At 41.7% G+C, this 9,796-nt stretch overlaps 1 pseudogene; it reads right to left on the bottom strand.

Annotated features, from left to right (window-relative positions):
* Positions 1–7,346: 7,346 nt before the first annotated feature.
* On the bottom strand, positions 7,347–8,914 carry LOC131760880 (peptidyl-prolyl cis-trans isomerase FKBP4 pseudogene; annotated as a pseudogene).
* Between the last annotated feature and the right edge of the window lie 882 nt (positions 8,915–9,796).

Genomic DNA, 9,796 nt, shown 5'->3' with positions numbered 1-9,796 from the left:
CTTGGATGCATTGGAACACGTTTTCCTGCTGCTACTTCTGATAGAGCTGATCTGACTCCAGATAAATTGTCAATAAAGGGAGCATTGACTTATACTGGTTTGATTTTACATATTCTTGAATATGAAATCAGTTTTTTGTTTTAACAAAAAGTAAGTCAAATGTCTGACTTGCTAGTTATATTTGAAAAACTTGGAAAGATGAAATAATAAGGTAAAATTTTAATGTAGAATAAAGTGTCAGATTGGTTCCTAACAATATACTGGCATTCACTCCTTCGGTTCAAATTTAATTCACCAGATTTAATCAACATCGAAATTCCAAATCACTACCAATTTTTTGTTGTTGTTCATAAAGCCTTTCATTATTAGCCTTAAAGCCAAGGCAAAGATGAACATGACTAGGTATTTTGCTTGCTGCTCTGGTCTTTTGCTACATACTGATGTGATAGAAATTATCTTCCTAGGTAGGCTGCCAGAATTTTTATGTTGCTTTATCAAAATCACTTATTTACTGCTGGGACTGGATTTTAAAGCTACATTTCTGTTCCATTTTCCTCTGACATTTGGGTGCTAAACTGAGCCACTATGTATATTTTTGAAATGTAAAACGCTATAATATATTCTGAAAGATTTTTTTGGTGTTCAACAAAAGTGCCTTGTTCATTGTTATTTAAAAGTATTAACCTCAATTACCTCAATTGTAATTAAACTTAGTATTAAATTAATTAATATTAAACCTAATTAAACTCAAAAGCTTTTGCACAACAATGGAGACCATAAACAAAACAAAAGGACAACCCACACCATGGGAGAAAATATTTGCAAACGATGCAACAAACAAGGGATTAGTCTCCAAAATTTACAAACAGCTCATGCAGCTCAATATCAAAAAAACAAACAACCCAGTCAAAAAATGGGCAGAAAACCTAAAGGGATATTTTTCCAAAGAAGACATACAGATGGCCAAGAGGCACATGAAAAGAGGCTCAACATCGCTAATTATTAGAGAAATGCAAATCAAAACTACAATGAGATATCACACCAGTCGGAAAGGCCATCATCAAAAAATCTGCAAACAATAAATGCTGAAGAGGGTGCGGAGAAAAGGGGACCCTCCTGCACTGTTGGTGGGAATGTAAATTGGTGCAGCCACTATGGAGAACAGTATGGAGGTTCCTTAAAAAACTAAAAATAGAACTACCATACGACCCAGCAATCCCACTACTGGGCATATAACCTGAGAAGACCGTAATTCAAAACGACACATGCACCCCAATATTAATTGCAGCACTATTTACAATAGTCAGGACATGGAAGCAACCTAAGTGTCCATCGACAGATGAATAGAGAAAGAAGATGTGATATACATATATATATATATACATACATATATATGTGTATATATATATATATATATATATATAATGTAATATTACTCAGCCATTAAAAAGAATGAAATAATGCCATTTTCAGCAACATGGATGGACCTGGAGATTATCATATTAAGTGAAGTAAGTCAGACAGAGAAAGACAAAATATATGATATCGCTTATATGGGGAATCTAAAAAAAAAAATGATGCAGGTGAACTTTCTACAAAACAGAAACAGATTCATAGACTTAGAGAAGAAACTTATGGTTACCAAGGGAGGAGAAGGGATAGATTGAGAGTTTGGGACTGACGTGTACACACTGCTCTATTTAAAATAAAATGCCTTCCCATGAAAAAATAATAAAAGTATTTCACATTAGATGGTGAATAAACAAGGGCAATCATCTCCTTTCCTGAACCCAACTCTCAAGGTGCCACAAAAGTGAGAGGGTGAAAATGTGATATAAAATCAGAGAGTATTCATATGGGAAGGCATATATGCCCCGCGTGTGAGTGAAATCGAAGCCTAGGCCAGCAGAGAACCTGGCACCGTGGATAATAGGATAAGATTGAGAGTCCAGGTCTTTTATGTCCTACCATCGCTCTGGAGGTGGATGGTTGCCTGTCTAACTGCTTACAAGGCAGGAAAGCCAGAGCCAGCTGGGCTAGGGAACTCTAGGCAGGCCAGTGGGACTCCAGGCAGGTCCTTCTCATTCCTTCTCACATCTGCCATACTCCACGGGTGAGATTACAATTAAAGAAGAAAATCGTCCAATGGAAAAACAACAACAAACATACATAAAAAGGAGAAAATTGTGGAATCTTTGGAAAAGAGCAGGAATTGGGATAGGGGGGTGGACCGAATTAATAAGAAATGAATTCGTGACGAGGAAAATTAGTCCAAGGAACTCTCCCAGAAGGCATCCCGCATAGATAAAGAGGTGGAAAGTATATACGGAGAGGTAAGTGCTAGGGGGGTGGAAGTAGACATGTTAAGAGCCTTGAAGGGTCACAGAGGCTGAAAATGAAAGGAGAGACGTTAGCCTCTGCTCAGGATGTAGAGAGCTGGAAAGAGCGTCACTCCCACCCTAACAACAAGAAAGACAAAACTGTACAAGTGATACGTGGTTTTTGAGTGCATAATAAAACTGAGACAGCAGGGTGACAAACTGGCCTGAAATCTAAGGAAAGGAAGGCACGTCCAGGGAAGCAGAGATGGAGCTAGAAATTTCTTTCAATACCAAGATGTTCACGTTAGCAAAGTAGTCAGCATTTCAGAAGCTAGTGTAGTACAGTGTGCTGTGTGGGGAGTGTGGATTAGTCACGACTGGGATCCTTACAAAGCAGCTTTCTAAATGTGTACTTTAACCTGTTTTACAAATCCGAACGATCAGAATAATATTTATTGCCTAAATTTGTTGTGAGATTTATATGCACCCATGTGTATAGCATGTCTTATAGATAACGGTCATTTTCAGAATGATTTTTCATCTCTCCCTTAGCAACATGTTCTTGGTTACAGTATTTGTACTTTCTTATTATCTCTCATATCTGTTTCCTTATTTATTCTTCTTCTTGTCACTTCTTTGGTTAATTTCTCATCTAGATTATTTCACTAACCTCCTGGTCTTCCTGACTACAAAGGACCACGCTCCCGCATCTCCTATCTGTCCTACACACTGCAGGAAAAGCGATCGCATGGCTCTTTTAAATCCCTCACCTCTTTGCAAAGATTAAAGATGACACTAAGTAATAATGCCAGAAAATAGCATTCATCCATTACTAATGGGAATGAAAATTGTTATTTCTCCAGAAAGCAATTCGCCCTGTGAACCAGACACCTTTAAACAGTACTTGTTGGCCCAGCAGTGCCACTTACATGTACTTACTCTGAACGAAAACTAGAAAATTTGCTCTGGATTTCCAGCACAGCTGCTTCTATGAGCAAACTTCTAAAAACCCTTCTCAATAACTGACCAATCTGTTAGAAGGAAAACAAGAGGAGGAAACAGTAACAGAAAAAGAAAACTATGTTTATTAGTGCCAAGAGAAGAAAACGGCAACTACGTACCACAAAATCAAAGAAATGTCTGCAAAGTCTAGGGAAAATTGAATCAGCCTGAAGGAATCAAAACTGAGAGAAGAATTCATTGTTGTGGGAAATAAGTGGACAAGATATTTAGAAGCAGGGCTGTGGCATAAAATGTGGGTCAAGTCACATGATTATTTACCAATAGGATGTAAAGTAGACTTAATTTTCTTCTTTATGTTTTCCCCGTTTAAAAACATTTATTGATGAATGTGAATTAATTTGTTAGCAAAAAAAAATCAATGAAAGTATTTCAGTGGCCCCTAAATACCCTTAATATAATGGGTAAATTGTTAACTTCTCCCTTTCCTACTCTAGCTCTGCTGAAACATTTAGCTTTCCAAAATATTGAATGCTCTTTTTCTCTTCCACACCTTTGCAACTGTTCTCCTTGCAACTCTCCAGGGAGTTCCTTGTAGTGATTTGTTACTCAGCTAAAATGTACCTCCTTCATGAAATATTCTGTGGTATCTCCAGGCAAGATGAGATTTCCACTTCGGTGATCCCATTGGACCCGGACCACACCTCAGCTGTGGTACTTACACACTTACACAGGTGTGTTATGAGTATGCATGTCTCTCCCCTGTACCATGAGAGCTCCAGGAATGCAGGGACGGTGTCACTTTAAACTTTATGTGGAATTTAATACACCTTTACTGAATCAACACACAGGAAATGGGCAGTAATACTTCATTTACTTCAGTCTCTTTCTTGGGTTTAGTGGGGACATTTCTCACAATATTGCCCGGAGGATGTGGTTGAGTAAAGAAGTATTTTTCTTGCATAGTGTTTTCTTTTATATTTATTGTTACATATTCATTTCTAATGAGAAAGTATTTAATTACTTTTAATTTTGTTCTATGTTTACTTATTTTCTGTTTATTCTTCCAGAACAAGAAGATCATGTTCCTTGTGTTTGACTTGCTTCACATACACAATAAGCTGTATGCACGAGTTCGCTTAAATTACTTTGCAGTAGCATGAACATATTTTCATTCATCAGACGTAAATGTCATTACAATTACTAATTGTGTTCCTCAGATGTAACAGTCTTTATGATGTGCTGTGCAGGGGTGGTGCATTTATACAGGCGCAAGACAAGAAACTCATTGCTTTCCTTTTTCTCTGTACGAATCTGCCAAGAAAAACTCTGAGCTGGCTTTTAGACTTTAGTAGATTAGATTTATGGAAATTAAAAATATGTTCCTATGCAAAATGTTTCGTTAAAAGATTTTACGCTGACATCTAGTGAATTTTCAGCTTATTTAACCTAAAGTAAACCACAAAGTTCTTTCCAGAACCTCAACTAAACCCAAATCTTTGGAGAAAAAAAGAAAGGAAAACAACTTTAATTTTAGGAGAGAAGTTAATTATTTTTAAATGAATGATTAAAGGTTTTGACTTTATTATAACATAGTCATTTCTTTTTTAGCAAGACCACTAAATTGGTCCTTTCTGTAATTTAGACAAACTCCTTTAATAGTCCTCCACCTCCATGACAAGTTAGAAGGGTCTAGATTTTCATAAAGTGAGGAGCCCTGTTAAAACACTTCTAGGTTTGCATTTTTTTCCAAGTAAATGTCACAATACCCATAGGTCATACTTAATTTTGGATTCTTATCTAATATTGCCTTGAAATAACTGGTAACATGGCAAAAGCTTTTCTCAAGGTATGTAACATTTAACCCTCAAACTTTGGCTGAAAACTGAAACCAATGCGAGTTTTTTTTTTTTTTAAATAAATTTATTTATTTATTTATGGCTGCGTTGGGTCTTCGTTGCTGCACGCAGGCTTTCTCTAGTTGCGGCGAGCGGGGACTACACTTCATTGTGGTGCGTGGGCTTCTCATTGTGGTGTCTTCTCTTGCTGCAGAGCATGGGCTCTAGGCGCGTGGGTTCCGTAGTTGTGGCATGCGGGCTTAGTTGCTCTGTGGCACGTGGGATCTTCCCGGACCAGGGATTGATCCTGTGTCCCCTGCACTGGAAGGCGGGTTCTTAGCCACTGTGCCACCAGGGAAGTCCCCACTGTGAGCTTTGATAGAAAAAAAAGGAGAGAGAGGAAGGGGGGAAGGAGTGGAGGGGGAGGAAGGAAGCACATTAAGTAGAGGACAATACCAGGTTGCTAAAATGTGATTTTTGCATTTGATTATATCATATTTTATCAAAGCTTACTTTTCCAGTTTTAATTATGATTCACAGTGTTATCTATGAATCACCGGCATGACCACATGCACACACGCTATGGATTGGATTACAATCAATACAACTGACGCAGGTTGCATTTCGAGTCTTCAGAATTTCTGGTTTGGCAGTTTGCCAGCTTTTTCAGGTTCCGCGTGAAGGAGAAACAAAATTTCTGCAAAAGCGTTTCTTTCAAAAACATGGTCCAGACTTGCATAGAATCACTGAATTTGCTAGTCAGACTACTTAAGAAATGCAACTTTTTCTGTTCTGTGCAATTTTGTGTTTGTGCTAAAATGGTTGGCCTGTAGAAAGTGTATTTTTCCCCATGTGTTCCCTGAAGCGATGAGTTAAATAAGACAAGCTGTGGGCATGTTATGGTTTGATCCTGTGACTCATGTGTTGGCAGTGGCTGTGTAAACAGAGCTACTGTGTCTGAAGGTGATGGGTAGCTAGTTAACTTCCTGACAGTTCAATACGAAAACCAACTTTAAAGACTTTCAAAACAAAGACTATTAACAAGGATTTGATTTCTCAATCTTTGAATCTCGTTATGAGATTTTTTCACTGAAATAGAAAAAAGACCTAAACTTCAAAATCAAATATACAGTATTTGGGGTTTTTATTCCTCTGCCCCAGTCCATCCTTTTAATTTTTCAAGGTTAATTACTCTTATCTATTTCTGGATTTCCTACATTGTAGATTCCTCTAGGATATTAAAAGTCTATTTTCTTTTTAAATCACAGCTGTCCTATTGCCAGGATACACAAGAGTGCTTGTTTGTCCAGAGCCCGTATTTGAATTTTATCCACTATCCCAGGAAGGTCGTATAACAGCTAACTGTTTTTTCCTGGCCTAAGATACCCAGAGTTGTGTATTACACTTAGTTGTCATGTGTCTTAAGTGTCCTTTTATCTGGAATAACACCCATCAGTCTTCCTTTTTCTCTCGTAATGCTGGCAGTTTCAAAGAGCACCTATTATTTGTAGAACGGCCATCAATTTGAGTTTCCCTGAGGTTTCCTCTGAGGAGACTCATGTTATACACGTTGTATAAGCAAACAGATATGACACTGTGTCCTTCTCAGGGCATCACATCAAGAGGCACTCGATGTCATTTGTTCCATTATTGGTGGTGTTGGCTGTAATCATATGGCTGTGACGGTTCTGCCAGGTTTCTCCACCGTCAAGTCACTATTTCCTCCTTGGTTGGTTAATACATAATTTGAAAATAAATATTTTAAGGCAATGTAAATATCCTTTATTCACCAAACTTTCACCTACTCTAAGCATTCATCGATAGCTTCTGCTTAAACCAATTTTTATTATAATGGTTGCAAAATGGTGATTTTTCTATCGTTCCTCCCACACTTACCAGTTGATATTCTAGTTAAAGGAGTAAGACTTCCTCCCTCACCTCCCATTTGTTTAGTTTTAATTAATTAATCTATATATATATACATGGATTCATGGACTCTTACTGAATTCAGTGTATACATTGAATCTGTTACCATCAACATCAGGATTCTTTCTTCAATATTTTCACACTGAAGGATACACGTTCTTTCTTTGGGGGTGATTTTTTTGTTTTTTGTTTTTCAGAAAAACAGTCTAATTCGCTCAAAATTCTTCAGTTTTTACAGAACCAAAAGGGTGAAGTAGGGTAGGGAGGAGGGGCAGGCAGCCGGGAGCCGGGCTGGGTGGGGCTAAGCTTCCACCTCCACCTGAGGCTGCGCCCCCCCCCCCAACAACCCTGCCACATGCTTCTTCTGCCTGACCTTCACCTCTGTGTCATCGGGCTGGTCTCCTGCAGCGCCCGTGGCCTTGTCCTTGCTCTCCTCCCCAGCTAGCCTCTCACATATGTTGTTATAGAGCTTCTTCTCCCATTCGAGCTCCTTGCAGATCCGCTGCTGGGCCTTGGCAGCTTTGTGGCTGGGGTAGGGCTGCAGGACCTTCCGGAAGTCAGCCCATGCCAAGTCAAAGTCGTTCACCGCCAGGTGGGCCTATCCCTGGCGGAAAAGGCCCTTCTCATGATTGCTGCCCGGTTCCAGGGCCTTGTTACAATTTTCCGCGGCAGCAGAGAAGGCCTGCAGCTTCAGATGACACATGGCCAGGTTGAGGTGGGAGGCCAGCCGAAGGGCCTGCAACTTCTGTACGTCCTCGTTAGAGAAAGTCGACTCAAATTCCAGCCAGGACACGATCTGCTTGTACCACAGCACAGCTTGCTTGAACTTGCCTTCCTGGAAGTCCACGGTGCCCCGCTCCTTCACTGTGGAGCTCTGCTCCAGCTTCTCTGAGCTCACCTCCTGGGACTCCTTGGCCTTCCCCAAACTCTTGAGTTATACTTCATACTTCAGCTCAGCATTTGGGGGGGGATCCGGAACTTTTCCTTCCCAACGCTGCCAGAAGCATAGCTGGGCTTGAGATACACAATGGAATGTTCTCCTTTATCCTTGCGCTGAATGGCTTTCTCCAGCCCACAAGGCAGATCCACACTCTCGGCCTCGCCGACCTCCCGGCGGTCAAAGATCTGGTCTTTGGAGTACCTTCCAGGGCGACCTCCACGATGGCCCCACTCCACCTGGAGCACAAGCGTGGCCTTGGGAGGGATCTCGGGAGGGCTGCCCGCCGAACCGTAGGCATATTCTGGCTTGCAGGGGATATGGCACACTTCCCCCTCCTTCGTGGTCGCTACAGCAACATCCCAAGCCTTGATGACTTCCCCTTTCCCCAGGTCGAAGGAGAATCTGTCCTTGCGGTCCAGGCTGGAGTCGAACTTGGTGCCATCGTACAGCCAGCCCGTGTAGTGGACAGAAACTCGGTCCCCGACCACGGGCATCCCTGTGCCTGTGCCCTCTCGCTTGAGGACCTGAAACACGCCCTCATCCTGCTTGGGGCTGATGTCCACCCCCTCGAGGGGCAGAGGCGCCAACAGCGCCCCACTCTCCACCCGCTCGGCGGCGGTCTTTGCGCCATTTCCCGGGCAGCAGGCGCAGGAGGCGGGGTCTTGGGCGACCCGGGGAGTGATTGGTCCACCGCCGCGGAGGAGGCTGGGAGGAGCCGGCCGGCGGCGAGGAACGCCGGGGGAGAAGTTTCTAGAGACGGCGGCCGGTTCGGGCTCTGGCGCTCCTTTCTGCGAAAGGTGGGTTCTGGTTCGTGCCTCCAGCCCTCCGCCTGGCCCCGCCCCGGTCCTGGGACCCTGGGAATCCTGGGCCAGCCCTCGCGTCGCCCCGCGAGTGGTTTTTATCTCAATCCTCTCATCTTTCTTGTGCATTTTTTTCAGAACCCCTTTGCTCTCTGTGAAGTTGACTCTGCTGCAATTTGGTGCTTATTTTCCTACGTAGAGGTAATCTGCAGCGTATAAGATTGTCTGTCTTCTAGTTATGCCAAAGGGGTGAGTTTTGTGTGGGGTTATTTATTTTTCTTGTCGTTTGGAGGCTGTTTGAAGAGGTTTTGCTTAGGCAGCTGCCATTGCCTCAACTGCCCAGGCCTCTTGGATGCAAAGACTTAAAAGCTGTCATTGAATTTCCTGTGATGAAGAGGAATTGTCTTTTGCATAAAATGATAAAACGTGAGAAGTTATTTTTTAGTATAATGTGAAAACTTAATGGCATGGATCATAAGGAAATACAAAGAGGGAGAGGCAATATTCTCTCCAAAAATAAAGAACAGATGTTAGGAAAAGAGTGAGAGAATTGAGGAGAAAGGAACAGAGAAATGACCCAGTAGCATGACAGATGGCCATGGAGGAAAATGGACACTGAGACAGTGTTGAAGGCAGGTCAAAGAAGTATAAAGCTTGAGGATGTTTAATATTAAATGTTAACTTTTTTGAAGCCACATAAATACACTTCTGTCATTGCAAATTATAAGTTAAACATATTACAGGTACACACACGGTCAGCGTTTGTAGGGGTGTTGAAGCGAAAGCTGTTGCTTTCTGTGTCTCGGTTTGTCACAGAGCAGGGGAGAGAGAATAGTTACAGGGGATCAAACGCCAATGACATCAACAGTCCAGGGAGGCAGGGAGGCAAATCCAGAGTAACCGTGAAGGTATTAACACCGAGGAGTTCTCAGCAATCTTGTTGAGAGCACTAGATTCTCACAGAACACGGGATACATGGCTTGACACAATTTTGCCTGACTTTCAAAGGCT

This window comes from Kogia breviceps, chromosome 8 (assembly GCF_026419965.1).
Source record: "Kogia breviceps isolate mKogBre1 chromosome 8, mKogBre1 haplotype 1, whole genome shotgun sequence".
In the NCBI taxonomy this organism is placed as follows: Eukaryota; Metazoa; Chordata; class Mammalia; order Artiodactyla; family Physeteridae; genus Kogia; species Kogia breviceps.
The sequence above is the reverse complement of the archived record's forward strand: the minus strand, read 5'-3'. Positions and strand labels throughout refer to the sequence as shown.